The sequence below is a fragment of the Terrapene carolina genome, unplaced genomic scaffold, assembly GCF_002925995.2.
Source record: "Terrapene carolina triunguis isolate 2854851 unplaced genomic scaffold, T_m_triunguis-2.0 Scaffold84, whole genome shotgun sequence".
Taxonomy (NCBI): domain Eukaryota; kingdom Metazoa; phylum Chordata; order Testudines; family Emydidae; genus Terrapene; species Terrapene triunguis.
This window is the reverse complement of record NW_020664435.1, coordinates 41378219-41398044: the sequence shown is the minus strand read 5'-3', so window position 1 is coordinate 41398044 and position 19826 is coordinate 41378219.

Here is a 19826-nt window from a genome sequence, read left to right as displayed (position 1 = left end):
CTCACTATCAATCTCCTCAAGCCATCTAATTCTCCCCAGAGCACTGAATATTTTAAAGTATAAATATTTCTATACCTTAGTCTGTTGCTAACAACACGAGGTCTTGTATTTCTTAGGAAAGATGCTAAGGAAATTGGACTCTTGATCCTCATCTTAACTACTATTACTGCCATATCTGCTATATATGATTTAGACTAATACTCACAGAGGAAGCCAGGTTATAATTTTCAACAATTTACTTTTAGAATCTGGGCACAGTTCCAAAGTAATTCCCCCATTTAATATTTAATTCTTTTTTGAACATGACCTGCCCTTTAATTTTAGGAGAAACCATTTGAATTCGTCATTCAGGTATATAAAAGTCATTTTGCTTCACAATTACCTCTCAACGTTATCAGATGTGTCTTTGGGATAATTATGTTTTATGGTTATAGAAGTTAGCATCACGAGAATGCAAAAGTATTTTAAGGATAAAGCAGAGAACATATAATATACCTCTCTAAAACCAATGAAGTAAAAGAATTCCATTCTATAAATCAAAGAAATAACCTGTCATAGAAATTATTAATCTTATAACAAATGAATGTATTAGTAAACGTACATCCAGGGAAGAACGTGTAGTGTTTCTTTATGCCAACTTACTATTTCTTGTTACACAGATTCATTTTTAACAGCATCTCTAGATACTCACTTTCATCAGTCAGATGGTAAACTCTGGAATAAAAGACCTGGATTCTATTGAAATGGATTGCACAGCTGAATTTTTGTTTGTGACTGCACAAATAAACTTTAGAGTGTTTGGTCAGCCATATTATATGTATTGGTGATTTAGTGGGACACTGTGCTGAACTGAGCCCTGATTCAAGAGGGCACAACTGGCTTTACTGAAAACATGTTCATGACTATCATAGCTGAATTTGGCCCACAAAGAGTGGTGTGTACTTAATAGGTTGCTAAAATCACTGATCTAAGAAAACAGAACATTCCTTAGATCATCCGCCAACTGATTGCAAGAGAAAAGAAGGGAAAATACTGAAGAATACGCTAACATTGTATACGTACATATGTACATACCATCAGTGAGAGTCCCTTACGATGTGTCCTGCCACATGACTAGTATGTGTGAGAGAAGAAAGTGTAGCTGTTTTTTGGTATATGTGCTGGAAACCAGAGGAATCTCAGAGCTACCCCTGCCAGTAAGAATTAATTAAATTGATAATGCTGCTTAGAAAATGCAGTAAGAACGTAAGAATAGCCACACTGGGTCAAACCAATAGTCCCTCTATCCCAGTATCCTGTCTTCCAATCTGGCCGCTGCCAGATGCTTCAGAGCAAGTGAACAGAACAAAGTAATTTATCTAGTGATCCATCCCCTGTCGTCCAGTCCCAATTTCTAGCTATCAGAGTTTTAGGGACATCCAGAGCCTGAATTGCATGCATGACCATCTTGGCTAATGGCTCATGCCATCTTCCATGAACTTATCTAATTATATTATGACCCCAGTTATATTTTTGGCCATCCCTTGGCAATAAGATCCACAGGTTGACAATGTGTTATGTGAAGAATTACTTTCTTATCTTTGTTTTAAACCTATTACCTTTTAATTTCATTGGGTGAATGAATAATACTTTTGATTCACTTTCTCCACTCCACTCATAATTTTATAGATAGGTCTATCATATTACCCCTTTGTCATCTCTTTTCAAAGAAGAACAGTCCCAGTCTTTTTAATCTTTCTTTATACAGAAGTTATTCCATACCCCTATTCATTTTTGTTACCCATCTCTGTACCCTTTTCAACAATAATGTATCTTTTGAGATAGAGTGATCAGAACTGCATGCAGTATTCAAGGTATGAGTGTACCATGTATTTATATAGTGGCATCATGATATTTTCTGTTTTATTATCTATCCCTTTCCTAATGGATCATAACAGTCTGTTAGCGTTTTTGACTGCCACTGCTCATTGGGCAGATGTTTTCAGAGAACTATTCATAATGACTCCAAGCTCTCTTTCTTCAGTGGCAATACCTAATTTAGACTCCATCATTTTGTATGTATAGATTGGCGTATGTTTTCCAATGTGCATTACTTTGCATTTTTCAACATTGAATTTCCTCTGCCATTTTGTTGCCCAGGTCCCCAGTTTTGCGAGATCCCTTTGTAACTCTGTCAGATTTGGACCTATCTTGAGTGATTTTGTATTGTTTGCAAACCTTACTACCTCACTGTTTACCCCTTTCTCCAGATCATTTATGAATATGTTGAACAAAACAGTTCCCTGTACAGATCCTTGGGGAACCCCACTATTTACCTCCCTCCATTGTGAAAGCTGACTGTTTATTCTTACTCTTTATTTCCTATCTTTTAACCAGTTAATGATTCATGCGAGGAGCATCCCTCTTATCACGACTCCTTATTTTGCCTAAGAGCCTTTGGTGAGGGACTTTGTCAAAGTTTTCTGAAATTCCACATACACTATATCCACTGGATCACCCTTCTACACATAGAATCATAGAATATCAGGGTTGGAAGGGACCTCAGGAGGTCATCTAGTCCAACCCCCTGCTCAAAGCAGGACCAATTCCCAACTAAATCATCCCAGCCAGGGCTTTGTCAAGCCTGACCTTAAAAACCTCTAAGGAAGGAGATTCCACCACCTCCCTAGGTAACCCATTCCAGTGTTTCACCACGCTCCTAGTGAAAAAGTTTTTCCTAATATCCAACCTAAACCTCCCCAACTGCAACTTGAGACCATTACTCCTTGTTCTGTCATCAGGTATCACTGAGAACAGTCTAGATCCATCCTCTTTGAAACCCCCTTTCAGGTAGTTGAAAGCAGCTATCAAATACCCCCTCATTCTTCTCTTCTGCAGACTAAACAATCCCAGTTCCCTCAGCCTCTCCTCATAAGTCATGTGCTCCAGCCATGTTTCTTGATCCCCTCAAAAAATCAACTATACTGGTGAGGCTCGATTTCTTTTTACAAAAAACCATGTTTACTCTTCCCCAACAAACTGTGTTCATTTAGGTGTGTGATAAATCTGTTCTTTACTATAGTTTCAACCAATTTGCCTGGTACTGAAGTTAGGCTTACCAGCCTGTAATTGCAAGGATTGCCTCTGGAGCCTTTTTTAAAAATCGGCACCACATTAGCTATCCTCCAGTTATCTGGTACAGAGGCTGATTTAAGCAATAGGTTTCATAACAGAGTTAGTAGTTCTGGAATTTCCAAGAACTCTTGTGTGAACACCATCTGGTCCCTAAAGCTACGATTTTGTCAAACAGGTCACACAATTCACAGAACCTGTGACTTCCGGAGACCTCTGTAAGTTCAGCACACCACACCTGCGAGCTTCAGGGTCCCCTCACCCATGATGGCTGGGAACTGCAAAGTACCCGCCCACCTGGCAGGGTGGTGTGCGCCCCGCAGCTCCTGGCCACAGGGTGGGACATGCCCCACAGCTCCCAGCCACCTCGGACCGGGAGGGGGGTGCGTGTCCCGCAGCTCCAAGCCTGGGCCACCTGCGGGCAGTGTGCGGACCCCACAGCTCCCCAGTTTGTAATGCATATTTTTTGTAAAAGTCACAGGTAGGTCACTGGCAATAAAGAAAAATTCACGGAAGCCTGTGACCTGTCTGTGACTTTAACTAAAAATATGCGTGACAAAATCTCTTAGCCTTACTTATTACTGTTCCAAAACTTCCTTTATTGACATATCAATCTGCATAGTTCCTCAGATTTTTCAGCTAAAAAGAATGGGTTAGATGTGGGAATCTCCCTCACATCCTCTGCAGTGTAGACCAATGCAAAGAATTCATGTAGCTACTTCACAATGGCCAGGTCTTCTTTAGCACCTCAATTGTTCAGAGGCCCCACTGATTGTTTGGCAGGCTTCCTGTTTCCGATAAACTTAAAAAAAAATGTTTGCTGTTAGTTTGTGTCTTTTTCTAGTTGCTCTTTAAATTCTTTTTTGATCGAATTATACCTTTACACTTGACTTGCCAGAGTTTATGCTCCTTTCTATATTCCTCAGTAGGATTCCCCTTAAAAATTTGAAGTCTTTTTGTTCTTAATGGCCTCTTTTACTCTGTTGTTTAATCATAGTGGTGTTTTTTTGCTCCTCTTACTGTTTTTCTTTTTCTTTTTTTTCTTTTGGGTATACTTTTAATTTGAGCTTCTATTCTGGTGATTTTAAAAAGTTTCCACGAGGCTTGCAGGCATTTCATTCTTGTTACTGTTCCTTTTAATTTCCATTTAACTAGCCTCCTCAATTTTTGTGTAGTTCCTCTTTTTGAAGTTAAATGCTACTGTAGAGGGTTTCTTTGCAATTTTGCCTACTGCAAGGATGTTAAATTTAATTACTTATGGTCACTATTACCAAGCAATTCAGCTATATTCACCACTTGGACCAGATCCTGTGCTCCAATTAGGACTAAATCAAGAATTGCCTCCCCCCTATGGGTTCCAAGACTAGCTCTTCCAAGAACAGGGCCAGCTCTAGGCACCAGCAAAACAAGCTGGTGCTTGGGGTGGCACATTTTTAGGGGCGGCATGGCCGGTGCCAGAATGCCGCCCCTGCTGCCCCTAAAAATGTGCCCCGGCCGCCCTAGCTCACCTCCGCTGCTGCCGCTCACGCGCCGCTGCTCCCCCTCCCTCCCAGGCTCTCAAACCTGGGAGGGAGGGGGAGATTCCGAGCGGCTGCGGCACGCGAAACAGCTGATTTGTGTGCCAGTGCTCCCCCTCCCTCCCAGGCTTGAGAGCCTGGGGGGAGGAGGCAGAGCTGGGGATTTGGGGAAGGGGCGGAGTTGAGGCGGGGCCGGGGGTGGGGTAAGAAAAAAACGGGGGGGGGGGGCAGCCAAAATTGTTTTTGCTTGGGGCGGCAAAAATCCTACAGCCGGCCCTGTCCAAGAAGCAGAAATTAATCGTGCCTAGAATTTTATGCCCGCATCCCATCCTGAGGTGACAAGAACTCAGTCAATATGGGGATCATTGATATCCCCCCATCACTATTTGGTTTTCTGTTTTTGTAGCCCCTCTAATCAGTCAGAGCATTTCACAGTCACTGTCACCATCCTGGTCAGGAGGTCGGTAGTATAATCCTACTGCTATATTCTTATTATTCAAACCTAGGATTTCTATCCATAGAATCTCGATGGTACTGTGATTCATTTAACATTTTTACTGTATTTGACTCTATGCTTTCTTTCACATATAGTGTCACTCCCCTACCAGCACAATCCACTGTCATTCCTATGTATTTTGTAGGCTGGTATTACTGTATTCCTCCGATTATCATCGTTCCACCAAGTTTTTGAGATACCTAATATATCAATATTCTCATTTATTCCAGGCATTCAAGTTCACCCATCTTAGTATTTAGACTTCTAGTATTTGTATACAAGCACATATAAAATTTGTCAGTATTTAGTTGTCTGCCTTCATGTGATGTAATTGAATGGAACTCTTTTTTGTTTGACTGTTTCTTTCCAGTTCCTACCTGTATTTTATCTACTTCTATCCTCTCCTCTTTACTAAGATATAGAGAATCCCCTTAATAAATCCTCTCCTAAGAGATGTGTCTGTGTGAACTGTGCGCTCCTCCGCACCTGTTGGCTCCCTACTCCCCAGCCCTTAGTTTAAAAACTCTTCTACAATCTTTTAAATTTTACATGCCAATCTGGTTCTGTTTTGGTTTAGGTGAAGACCACTCTTCCTGTATATGCTCCTGCTTTCCCAAAAGGTTCCCCAGTTCCTAATAAACCTAAATCCCTCCAACAAATACCATTACCTCATCCACACATTGAGACCCTGCCGTTCTGCCTGTCTTACTGGCCCTGTGTGTGGAACTGGAAGCATTTCAGAGAATGCTACTATGGAGGTCCTGGACTTTAAGCTCTTTCCTAGCAGCCTAAATTTGGCCTCCAGGACCTCTGCTACCTTCCCTATGTCATTGGTACCTACATGTACCACAACCACTGGCTCCTCCTCAGCACTGCACATGAATCTATCTAGACGTCTCAAGAGGGCCGCAACCTTCGCACCCAGCAGGCAATTCCCCTCTGGTTCTCCCAGTCATCACAAACCCAGCAATATATATTTCTAGTAATCAAATCCCTCATTACTATTACCTGTCTCTTCCTAACAACTGGGGTTCCCTCCCCCAGAGGGGTATCGTCAGTGCAAGAAGGTACAATGACATCATCTGGAATGAGAGTCCCAATTATAGGATCGTTTCACTCTGCTCCAGCTTGATGGTCTCCTTCCCTGAGACTTTCATCCTCCTCATCAGCACAGAGGCTGTCAGACTGGAGGAGGGACTGTTTTACTGTGTCCCAGAAAGTCTTGTCTACGTACTTCTTGGTCTCCCTTAGCTCCCCCAGTTCAGGCACTCTGGTCTCAAGAGCCCATACTCAGTCTCTGAGGACTAGGAGTTGCTTGCACCAAATGCATATATATGCCACCTGCCCACAAGGCAGATAGTCATAAATGTGGCATTCAGTGCAATAAACTTGATAGCGCCCACTCTGCTGCTGGAATTTTGCCTGCATTTTTTTTTTTTTTTTTACTCTTGCATTGCTTTTGTTTTTTGTTCGTTCTTTGGGGGTGGGGTTCTTTAGAAAGGGGGTGGTATTGGCCTACATTTAGAGAATGGTTTATTAGGTGTATCTGGCTCTCATGCTCCCTCTCTCAACTCCCTCGCAAAAGTCCTGTTTGCTAGCTCCTGGTTGCTTATGAACTGGCTTTTTAAACTCCTGTTCTCCTTGTCCCTTCATCAAGGGATCCCAAAGGGATTAGGGATCAAAGGATGGCATCCTAGAGCCTCACTAGGAAGCTCTCAGTCTTGCCTAGCTGGTGGCTAGGCTCAGCACACAGTCTGCCCAGACAGACCATCTATAAACTTCAATCAAGCAGGCAAATGGCAGGCAAGTAAGTGTGCGCTTGCACACACACAACAACCACCTAACAGACAACAAACTCATCCCAAGGGTCATATAGTCACCCCTCCTTCACTTGGAGAACTACCTTGCAAAACTCCCCTCTTTGTTGCTCCTGTTCGCTAGCTCCTCTGGTAGCTTATGAGCTGGCTTTTTAAACCTCTGTTCATCCTGAGTTAGCCCCACCCCTTGTCAAGGGATCCCAAAGGGATTAGGGATCAAAAGATGGCATCCTTGAGCCTCATTAGGAAGCTCTCAGCCTTGCCTAGCAGGCTGCTAGGCTCAGCACACAGCCCCCCAAATGGACCACCTATAAACTTCAATCAAGCAGTCACACGGCAAGCAAGCAATCACACAGCCTAATTTTTTTAAAGGAGAAAACCACTCTGCTATGTCAAAGTTAGACTCAGGACTCAGAGTTTGTCAGACCACTCTGTTTTATTAGCACAGCGCTCTGCTAATAACACCCAGATAATGTGAGCACCCTCCAAGACCCACACTACCTTATTTTATACAGATAAAAAGGGCGCGAACTTAACAAGAGAACAAAGAAAGCAGAACTGACAAGTTTACCCGAGGCTAGACAAACATTCAGTTTTCTTACTAACTTTTACAGATCTCCGGTTGATGTTTCACCATTAGCTTAAGCGGACACAATCCCTCCTTTTGGTCAAGCTACGCTATGACCAACAATTACTGGGTTCCATATATTAACAGTTCTTTATCTCTTTGTTCATCAGCGATATTCAAAATCATCATATTAGCACTCTGTTTTGGGGCAGTCATACCTTACACAATTCTGGATACAACAGGAGATTAACTGAAAACATACAAAAATTATTAGGATTCCAAACAGGATAGTCAGGACTCCCTGAAACAACCAGTTTCCTATGCCAGAGAAATTGAACAGGTTACTTAGCCACTTCCATAAAGAACTCGGCTCTTCATGGGGAAGATATGCGATTTGTTTTAAGTGGCTAGCGCGATCTATTACCTCATTGGTGTCGTCAGGTATAAACACACAACATTCTTTTCCAATGAGAGCACAGGTTCCTCCTTTGGCCGTCCAATGCCTGACGGTTTTGGAGGGCCATCTGTTGGATCGCCCCTGTTTCTTTGGCCAGGGCTTTTAAACTCTCTCCAGTTTCATTTGCCATTATTTCAACTACTGCTTGTAACCTCAGGAGCCTTTTTGCATGGTGTATTACTTCCCCAAGTGGGATAAGGGAACCACCAATGGCCTCTTCCCAGGTTAAGGGGCTTATGTTATTTACATACCATTGGGCATCTGGTAAGTCCCTTCTTCTTCGCCTGAAATTACGGAGGCGTTTTCGTGGGAAGGACCCTAGCACTCGGAATTGTGGGGAAGAGTCGGGCAGGATAACAGATACCTGATCAGTTAGCTGGTAATGCAGTATAAGCTTTGGTCCCACAAACCCAATGATGGCCTATTAAGGCCAGGAAGGGTCGGTTGCACCCATTTGTCACATAGGTGCCTGCAAAGGAGGAGTAATATCCTCCAAAGGGCACACGGTAATTCTCCTTACGAGGAGTGGTGTTATTTGCATGGCATTAAAAGATTGTATTGTTTTCACTAAGATTACTGTAGGGGGAACATGAGATGAATTTTTTTCTCGAGCTGGGATCAAACAGAAAAATCAATATCCCCATACCCGGCCCGCCACTCTTTAGTTTTGTTCGAATAATCCCATACACCATTGGCCACAATATGCTGAAGGCAACGGCTTTTTCCCAGATCCAGCCCTGTCCCATTACACACCCAACACCAATGACCTTTTTACAATGAGATGGGAGTATGAAGGGGGTTGGGATCAATCCGGGTTTTGGGTTTTTTTCGGAGAACGGGGTAAAGGGGAGCTCTCGGTCTGGTGGTGGGAGAGGAGGCTTTTAATAAAGCTTTTAACTTATTATTTGAATATTTGAGAGAGGTGAGTTTTGATTTTGTCCACCTACGATTTGCCTCTTCCCACCACTGCATGAAACAATTAACCTCTCCTTTAGCCAATTTAGTTTTAGGTTGGCCGAGTTTGTCCTTTAAGATGTCCACTCAGTCCTTGTTCCAAGATTTTAACAGTGGCCACTGAGTTTTGGGATTCCCGAGTTAGCCTAGACCATTTTTCCAGAAATTTACAGGAGTCCGGACCCTTCCTAAAATACATAAAATGAGCCGGCGTTCCTTTAGGGAACTGTCCCGACTTAGACGTCTGGTTACCCATACAGGAGGACTTTACACACACCAATCACACAAGAAGGAAATTTGGGTTCGTCAAAGCAATGCCCGGTGCAACACACAAAAGGAGCCCACAGGCTACTGCCTCAATCGCCCTTGCTTTCACACCAAGGGTTTTACCCACGGTGCGGCTGCGATTGTGCAGATTTCACTCACTCAGACAGCGCGGACAGGAACTCCTTGGTCGGCCGATCCCCGGACGGAGATGGCACCCAGACTCAAACACTCCACAGGAGGATGGAGAGACACAGAGACAGGACAGTCCTCAGTCCGGACAAAACACAGAAATAATTACCCGACCAGATTCCTGATGTCAGATCCCGGGATCCCTACCAGAATAGAGTGGGAACCAACAGGTTCGATGGCGTAGACTTCACTATGGTCGTCCGCCCGCCCGTTCAGGAGGAGGACCACTCGGGCCAAATGCCCAGGTGCCGGCTGCCACGGTCGTCCTACAAAAACGGTCAGGAATCACACGGCCCCAGTGAAGACGGTTGCCATCTCGGTGGAACCTCCAAATTGTCAAAGTTAGACTCAGGACTCTCAGTTTGTCAGACCACTCTGCTTTATTAGCACAGCGCTCTGCTAATAACACCCAGATAATGTGAGCACCCTCCAAGACCCACACTACCTTATTTTATACAGATAAAAAGGGCGCGAGCTTAACAAGAGAACAAAGAAAGCAGAACTGACAAGTTTATCCGAGGCTAGACATACATATTCAATTTTCTAACTAACTTTTACAGATCTCCGGCTGATGTTTCACCATTAGCTTAAGCGGACTCGTTGTTTATGTTTTAATGTTCCTTTTCCTGACCCCTGAATTTCAGCATTCCTTATTTCTGCTTAAAGGTACATACAGCATTTCTTTAATCCATTCTATTTTTACAATATAATTCATTCTACTTTCACAGCTATAACAGATTTTTTCTCTAGGAGGAAAATAAACCCTTACATGAGTTAATCAGGATCACCCAATGTTCCCAGAGTTACACAATATTTTCCTTGTGCTTCACTTACAGTAATTTCCCAAAACAACTTCCAGTAAAAGCAGTTTTGTTTTCATTTCTCATCCACCTCAAACCCCAGATCAGCAGGTTTTCTTCAGCATGAATTGAAACGTGCCTTATACACTAGCCTTATTGGAATAAACTTTTGGCCATGCCACAAATATTAGAACATATTTGATTAAAATTTTAAAATGACGACAAACATCATGGGGGGGGGAGGGATAGCTCAGTGGTTTGAGCATTGGCCTCCTAAACCCAGGGTTGTGAGTTCAATCCTTGAGGGTGCCACTTAGGGATCTGGGGCAAAAATCAGTACTTGGTCCTGCCAGTGAAGGCAGGGGGCTGGACTCAATGACCTTTCAGAGTCCCTTCCAGTTCTATGAGATAGGTATATCTCCATATATTATTTATTATCCGAATAATATAAGAAAACAGTTAGTATGTGACCAGAATTCAGTTGGGTACTACATTTGGTATTTTTCAGAAAGCAGGATTACAAAACTGACATACTGCATATAAAGGAAGATTTTTCATAATGCTTTACAATAAATTACAGTAGATGAACATTCTATCCTAATCAGATTCCCATATCAGGAATATCATCTCAGTATCTGAGATTCTTACTAGATGTTACTCCTGGGGGAATTCTGTGCCACAGCACAATGCAGAATTTGCACAGAATTAACGTTCTGTGCAGAATTTCCTTTTTCTCTTGCAGAAATGGGCTGCAGAGCTGATGGTCGCCACTAGGGGCCGCTGGACCCAGCAGAGCCCAGCTCTCCATCTCTCAAATAGAAGGCACTGCCAGGCAAGGGGTATGGAGCTGGAGGGTTCTAGGCAGATGCAGTCCCGGCATGCCCTGAAGGAGGCAGGAAACTTCATACAAGCCCGGGACCCAGCATCAGGCTGTTTCTCCCTCTGGAACCCTGGGCTCTAGGGGCTAAAAGGTGTGGGTGTCTGGCCTGGCGGGGAGGGAGGGCTGTGGCTGGGCTCTGAGGGGGAAGGGTGCAAGTGTCTAGGCTGGGGGCAGTCCCATATCTGGGTACTGGGGGAAGGAATTGTGAGTGTCTAGGCCGGGGAGGTGCCCTGGGTTCTGGGACGAGGGGTGTAGGTATCTGGCCCCCCTGGCTGGGCTCTGAGGGAGAGGAGGCAGACAAACAAGAACTGGGTTGTCATAGGGGTTTAAGTCTCTACTCCTGGTGGAATCTTTTTTGTTGTATGTATTGTTACAGACATAGTTGCTGATACATTACCAAAATAATTGAAACAGGCATGATTATACAGTGTTATTTTGACAAATAAAATATGCAGAATTTTAAAATATTGTGTACAGAATTTTTAATTTTTTGGCCCAGAATTCCCCCAGGAGTATAGATGTAATCAGAGTTGTAAATCTAAAATAAATAGCACTGGAAGTTTTTGTGTACATCTGAAAATGCTTTCTAACAGATTCTGCCAGCATGCTTACTGCTATGAACAGGGAGGAAAAAAGCACTTCAAAAGAGACAATTTATTCCTATTACACAGTTTTGTCATGAAAATAAGTGTCTTAGTTCACTGAAAATTAAAAGGGGCTAATCTCCAATACATCAATTTCACATTTTTAAAATGCATAAATGCAGCTTTTATAACAGGCTCATGCAGCTCACAGCTTTTATAGTGTACTGCCAACTCCAAGCATTCAAAAACCATGAGATTTTTAGAAAATAAATGGGGGGGGGTTTATTTGCCTGCAGTGTTTGAGATTTAGGGTTCATGTTTTCAAACTTTTCTTCAAAACCATAACGGCTAGAGACTGACTTGTTTTTAAATCAAAGCTGAGATCCTTACATAATCACAGGACTCCAGAAGCCAGGACTTTACGAAAAACTCCAAATATTATAAGACTCATTATAAAATCATGACAATTGGCAACATAAGCATGCAGGGACACTTCTAGGACTCCTTTTCACTCCATCTCCACCCCACCACCAGCTTTGGAGGGGTCCACTTCCTCCTCTCCATCAACTGCAAAGCGGTCTTCTATTGCCCCAAGAAGCAGCAAGCTAATTGCAAATACACTTTACTTTGCTGTCCAGAAACCTCAAAGAACAGGTCAGCTCCTCTTACAATAGTAAACCTCTGCATACTCTCCATTCCACTAAGTCTTCTGTTCTCTTCCCTTTGCTACAACTAAGTTAAGGACGACGGGGAAAGGATGACAAGCTAACTCTCTTGGAATGTAGCATTTATCCCCAACCAGCAACTGTAGCAAGAAAATTCACAATAAGCAGAGTGATGGTCCAAGTTCCAATCCCTTCTTTCCATCAGGCAGAGGGGGAACTGAACCCACATCTCCTAATACCCAGGTAAGTGCCCTAACTGGATAAAGTTGAGAAGTGTGAGCAACAAGGGTGATGTCGTGGTCGGAGTCTGCTATAGACCACCAGACCAGGGGGATGAGGTGGACGAGACTTTCTTCTGGCAACTAGCAGAAGTTGCTAGATTGCAGGCCCTGGTTCTCATGGGAGACTTTAATCACCCTGATATCTGCTGGGAGAGCATTACAGCAGTGCACAGACAATCCAGGAAGTTTTTGGAAAGTGTAGGGGACAATTTCCTGATGCAAGTGCTGGAAGAACCAACTAGGGGCAGAGCTTTTCTTGACCTGCTGCTCACAAACAGGGAAGAATTAGTAGGGGAAGCAAAAGCGGATGGGAACCTGGGAGGCAGTGACCATGAGATGATCGAGTTCAGGATCCTGACACAAGGAAGAAAGGAGAGCAGCAGAATACGGACCCTGGACTTCAGAAAAGCAGACTTTGACTCCCTCAGGAAACAGATGGGCAGGATCCCCTGGGAGAATAACATGAAGGGCAAAGGGGTCCAGGAGAGCTGGCTGTATTTTAAAGAATCCTTATTGCGGTTGCAGGAACAAACCATCCCGATGTGTAGAAAGAATCGTAAATATGGCAGGCGACTAGCTTGGCTAAACAGTGAAATCCTTGCTGACCTTAAATGCAAAAAAGAAGCTTACAAGAAGTGGAAGATTGGACAAATGACTAGAGAGGAGTATAAAAATATTGCTCAGGCATGCAGGAGTGAAATCAGGAAGGCCAAATCACACTTGGAGTTGCAGCTAGCAAGAGATGTCAAGAGTAACAAGAAGGGTTTCTTCAGGTATGTTAGCAACAAGAAGAAAGTCAAGGAAAGTGTGGGCCCCTTACTGAATGAGGGAGGCAACCTAGTGACCGAGGATGTGGAAAAAGCTAATGTACTCAATGATTTTTTTGCCTCTGTCTTCATGAACAAGGTCAGCTCCCAGACTGCTACACTGGGCAGCACAGTATGGGGAGAAGGTGACCAGCCCTCTGTGGAGAAAGAAGTGGTTGGGGACTATTTAGAAAAACTGGACGTGCACAAGTCCATGGGGCCGGATGCGCTGCATCCGAGGGTGCTAAAGGAGTTGGCGGATGAGATTGCAGAGCCATTAGCCATTATTTTTGAAAACTCATGGCGATGGGGGGAGGTCCCGGATGACTGGAAAAAGGCTAAAGTAGTGCCCATCTTTAAAAAAGGGAAGAAGGAGGATCTGGGGAACTACAGGCCAGTCAGCCTCACCTCAGTCCCTGGAAAAATCATGGAGCAGGTCCTCAAGGAATCAATTATGAAACACTTAGAGGAGAGGAAAGTGATCAGGAACAGTCAGCATGGATTCACCAAGGGGAAGTCGTGCCTGACTAGCCTAATTGCCTTCTATGATGAGATAACTGGCTCTGTGGATGAGGGGAAAGCAGTGGATGTGTTATTCCTTGACTTTAGCAAAGCTTTTGATACGGTCTCCTACAGTATTCTTGCCGCCAAGTTAAAGAAGTATGGGCTGGATGAATGGACTGTAAGGTGGATAGAAAGCTGGCTAGATCATCGGGCTCAACGGGTAGTGATCAATGGCTCCATGTCTAGTTGGCAGCCGGTTTCAAGCGGAGTGCCCCAAGGGTCGTTCCTGGGGCCGGTTTTGTTTAATATCTTTATTAATGATCTGGAGGATGGTGTGGACTGCACTCTCAGCAAGTTTGCAGATGACACTAAACTGGGAGGCGTGGTAGATACACTAGAGGGTAAGGATCAGATACAGAGGGACCTAGACAAATTAGAGGATTGGGCCAAAAAAAACCTGATGAGGTTCAACAAGGACAAGTGCAGAGTCCTGCACTTAGGACGGAAGAATCCCATGCACTGCTACAGACTAGGGACCGAATGGCTAGGTAGCAGTTCTGCAGAAAAGGACCTAGGGGTCACAGTGGACGAGAAGCTGGATATGAGTCAACAGTGTGCTCTTGTTGCCAAGATGGCTAACGGCATTTTGGGCTGTATAAGTAGGGGCATTGCCAGCAGATCGAGGAACGTGATTGTTCCCCTTTATTCGACATTGGTGAGGCCTCATCTGGAGTACTGTGTCCAGTTTTGGGCCCCACACTACAAGAAGGATGTGGAAAAATTGGAAAGAGTCCAGCGGAGGGCAACAAAAATGATTAGGGGGCTGGAGCACATGACTTATGAGGAGAGGCTGAGGGAACTGGGATTGTTTAGTCTCCAGAAGAGAAGAATGAGGGGGGATTTGATAGCTGCTTTCAACTACCTGACGGGGGGTTCCAAAGAGGATGGAGCTCGGCTGTTCTCAGTGGTGGCAGATGACAGAACAAGGAGCAATGGTCTCAAGTTGCAGTGGGGGAGGTCTAGGTTGGATATTAGGAAACACTATTTCACTAGGAGGGTGGTGAAGCACTGGAATGCATTACCTAGGGAGGTGGTGGAGTCTCCTTCCTTGGAGGTTTTTAAGGCCCGGCTTGACAAAGCCCTGGCTGGGATGATTTAGTTGGGAATTGGTCCTGCTTTGAGCAGGGGGTTGGACTAGATGACCTCCTGAGGTCCCTTCCAACCCTGATATTCTGTGATTCTATGAACTACTAAGCTAAAGCTTATAAGGGGAGGTAGTGGGTCCTTCAGTCATTTTGTGAATCCTTTGCTGGCTTTTGTAAAAGTGCCTAAAATTCAAAATCAGTTTTTCATTTCATTTCATTTGTCACCAATGACTCTTTTGACTCTTTCAGTTCGGTCCAAACTACTTGGTGAACTCGACACGAATAGTTTAAGTTGATCTGAAACTGCATTTTTGGGCAAATAATGCATTTGTCTGAAAAAACTTCTCCCAGACACACACCACTGTAAAATTAGCGTGGGAGAGTGGTGAACCTGGGCTTTCATCTAACATGCTTTTCTTCAATTAAAAAAAAATAGTGAGAACAAGAATTTTCATGAGACAAGGTAGATGAGGTAATATATTTTACCTCACCCACCTTGTCATGACTATAACACTGCAAACAAGAACTTTCATATATATTAGCTATACATTTTACTACAAAAAGGGCACTTAAGGTGATTTTTTGAATTGGGATATTAATTTAATTATCTGGGTAAACAGGAATTAAAAAAAAAAAACACACAGAATGAAGGTTCAGTATTTGGCACGGTCAGTCTAGAACCTCAGATTCATTGCCAAGGCCCTATTTCTTCAAAGTCTTACTCTAATAAGTAGTGCCACACACTCCCACATCAAAATCTGAAAATTTTGCTACGTTTTGTATATTTGAAAAACAATATACTTACCTTCCAGGAGGGTACAAAGTGTTGCTTCCCCACACACATGCTGGCCAGCAATAAGGTAACACCTGAATAATTTGCCTAGAAATGCATTTCCCTACATGCACATTGCTCTTGGAGAAGCTTTGGAATGTGACGTGCTGCCCAGTAATGCGCTTTAAGTAAAATTTAAAAAGTTGCAGGTAATATTCTGAGTACCAGCTAGTGTGAAATTTAAAATACACAAAATATACTGCTTCCTTCGTTTTCTAATTTTACAATAAAATAATGGAAATTACTGTTAGCCATTTTATTGAAGTACAAAACTGTTTAGTCCTATAAATTCTTTAAAAATATGTTTACACATTGTTCTTCTACAGTTTTGATATAATATAGTCAAAAAATGAAATGTGGTATATTTCTTTGACAATATAATCTTAAAAATTATCATGTGAATTTCAAAATCTTTTCTTCCTACAGATTTTATTTAGGAATATCTTTTAGAAATCTTTTGGCAGCCAGAAATGGACAAAAGCTGTTTTATGCCAGCTATTTCGACATTCTTTGGCTACCACATGGGGCCCCTAATGACTTGTGCAACTAGTAATTATTCCTTTTGGGGATGAGGGGGGCACTAGCATGGAAAACTCTCCTGTGAAGTGTCCAACATCCTGCTAAGGTAGAGGGCTTTAAATCTGTCCTCAAATTCAAGCCTCCTGCAAAGCAGTTGACTGATGAAATCATTGCTAATGAAAGAGACTATGATCTAATAACTTACTTTTAAAGTTACATTTTCCATGCCATTCCATTTATAAGAGTCTGCAAACCTTCAGTAAAGTAAGAAATGTAAATTATTGGCTAACTCTAATTTGACCTTAAAATATTAAGCGGTTTGACAGTGTATGGCATAGTAGTGAGATGGTAATTTAAAGTATTTTTAACTGTAATTGTGACCTTATATCAAAAATATGTTCTCCTTAAAGTCAAGATTATTGCACAACTGTTCACGATATTGGGCCCAATATCATAAACACTACTGGAAATACAGTTTTTTCTACACTTTAGCTACATCTACACTGCAACCAAGGGTGTGATTTGCAGCTTGTGTTACGGTATCCATGTTAGCTGTACTCTAGCTAGATTGCTAAAAATAGCAAGAAGGACACAGCTGCACAGGCTGTGGTATAGGCCACACAAGTGAGTATGTACCTGGTGGGGGCAGGCGGGCTTGTGCAGCCTGTGCTGAAACCAGCACCACTGCGTCTTCACTGCTCTTTTTAGCAAGCTAGCTAGAGTAAAGCTAGCACAAATAAATCTACGCGAGCTGCAATCACACCCCCGTTGCAGTGCAGATGTATCCTTAGTTCTACTGAATTTAACACAACTACACTTAGTAGTGTTTGCTAGATAAGGCCATAGATTAGTTTTAAATAAACAAGCTGTTTAAGAATGTTTAAAATAAGTTTATTTTAAATGTGTGTCTGATTGGGGGAGGGGGGGCGGTATTTTTAATATCAGCCCTTAATGAAACACAACCAAGGAAGAACCTGATTTAAAAAAAAAAATCATATCAGGGACACTCATGAAAATCAAAGAGCACAGAAGCCGGCTAGCCTTTTGTTTAAAGGATTCCTTATACTTTAAAACAAATGCAATTTCAAAAAATCAAAAACTTCTAAACTAAAGTGCACATTTCTTCAGGGATTATAAAATAATTAGTTTCTTGACATTTAATACACTTTTTTATTTTATAAACAACACATGTTGCTCTGCTTCAGGGAGTCAAAACGGCAGTCTTTCTGATAAAAAACTCAAACATCCATCCTCTTTTCTTTAGACTAGTCTTTCACTTAGCAATGAACTCATCACAGTATCACTGATGACAAACTTTGTTTTTGGAAAATATTTTGGAGCAATATAGGGTGTTGCAACTATTAGTGTGAAAGATTAAAAACAAGAAAACAATCAGTTCCTAAATATTTTATTTTACCTCACATCTTAGGCCATTGAGTGTTTGGGGGGAGAGAGGGGAGATATACAGCAATGATCCTTCAATTTCCCCCCCCCCATCCCTTTTTGTAGAATGACAGTCAGGCTTCGCAAAAGTCTAATACTTATAAACACTGTTCCTTCATCTCCCTTCCCCATTCACATACTATTTATTCACTTCGCTTGTTCACTCTTTCACTTTAAATCCAATCCAATTATCCTCACTCCTTCCCTCTCTCCTCTCCGTCTCTCCCCACTTTCATTCACTCAGCGATGGCAATTCTTGCAATTTTGGATATGTGGTGTGTTTCTTAAAGCCCCAAACTTCTGGAGCACTGTGAATATGAGAGAATCACATAAAGCTTCATTGTAAGGTCAGGGTGGCTTGCCCTTGGGCTGGAGAGCCTGGGGCCACACCAATCCTGATTACTCACAGTCGGGGCTCCTACTGTAATCAAGTGATTCCTGTACAAAAGGAGCCAGGATTCTATGCTAACAGGGCTCAGCTGGAGGGAGCAAGAAGGCTCCTGAGTGAGGAGTTGTCAGAGCAGGAAAAGAAGCTCACAGCAGGAGGAAAGCTGTCCAGACAGGGAGGCCTGGGAGGGACCCCGACTAAACAGGGAAGAGACTGGAAGATCCAGAAGGGATTCACGAAGCACTGAGATAGGAAGGTCTCAGAATAAACTGCAGCACAGGTAAAGAGGATGGATAAAGTCCTAGCTGTTTCAGTACAGGACTCTGGGCTGGAACCCAGAATTGAGGGTGGGACTAGGTTTCTCTACCAGAGCCAGTAAAGGGAGCTGCAGGCTGAACTTAGACGACAGGCTGAGGAACAGCCCCGGAGAGAGCACAAGGCTCTGTTTTGCAATAAGACACTTTGGGGACTTTTCATTTGGACAGTTGTGATCCCAACAGGGGTGGTCTAAAACTGTGACCTAGCTGGAGGGCTGAGTCACTGCCTGGGTCACTGGATGAGATACTGGCAGAGAAACACCACTGCACCAGAGTGATCATCACTAGGGGGCGCTAGCTCTGCAATACCATACCTGGCCAGGAGGGGGTGTCTAGTAGTGAGTGGACTAGTTTACATTCATCTATATAATTTTAAAAAGTAGTTTTCTAGCCCTCATGGTTGTGTCTACAACTCTTGTTATTCCCTGCTATCTTCTTTCTTTCTTCTTCTGGGTGCAGCTGGAAGAAGGTAGAAAGAAAAGTTGATTTAATCAAGAAAATTATAAGATGCTAAGAAATGGGCATGCAACACATGCATCCACAATGAAGGCAGCAAACAGAATAGGGTGGGAATGGGCAGGCTAGTTCATATATATTGTCCCAAATTCAGTTCTTTTGCCTCTGTGCTTCCTGGCAAGTGCCACCATAATGCTTGGTGTAAGGATCCTTTCTACTGTAGGCTGAGGATACAGTGCTGTCAAACTTGCAAATGAACAGGGCCCCACCACCACCAGTGACAAATGGCTAGTGTTATATTTTCTGCTCATGCTGTGGTATGACTGGTGTGGCCCATCGGCTGATTCATGCATACTGAGCTCCATGGGGATAACTTGAGCCTTTGGGAAACCAGGATCTGTCTGTCATTGCAGCCCTATCTAGGGTACTCACCGCTTCTCCAGCCCTTTGGTTTAACAGGAAGACTTCAAATCCCTCCACACATACTCTCATTCTGTACACATACCTTATTCTCCCACATTCATACTTCTGTGGGTTTGAACCTCTCCAACAAGCAAACAAAACAGTTGTTATTAGATGGGCAGAGGTGGTAAAAGTTGCACCCTGAATATCTGTCTGCACATCTGAGAGGGAGTCCCAGCAGAATGGCTTCTCAGCAGACCCACAGAAATGTCTGAGCAACCCTTGAGGAGACATGTGAGAGACAACCAATTGTGAGGTTTTGGTGGGGGGCTCCTTTCTAGGTAGTGGGTACCTCTGACTTTACAGAATCTGTCAAAGAAATTGTTGACGTCACCAGGCATCACCATCACCCCAGGTGACTCAGGAGG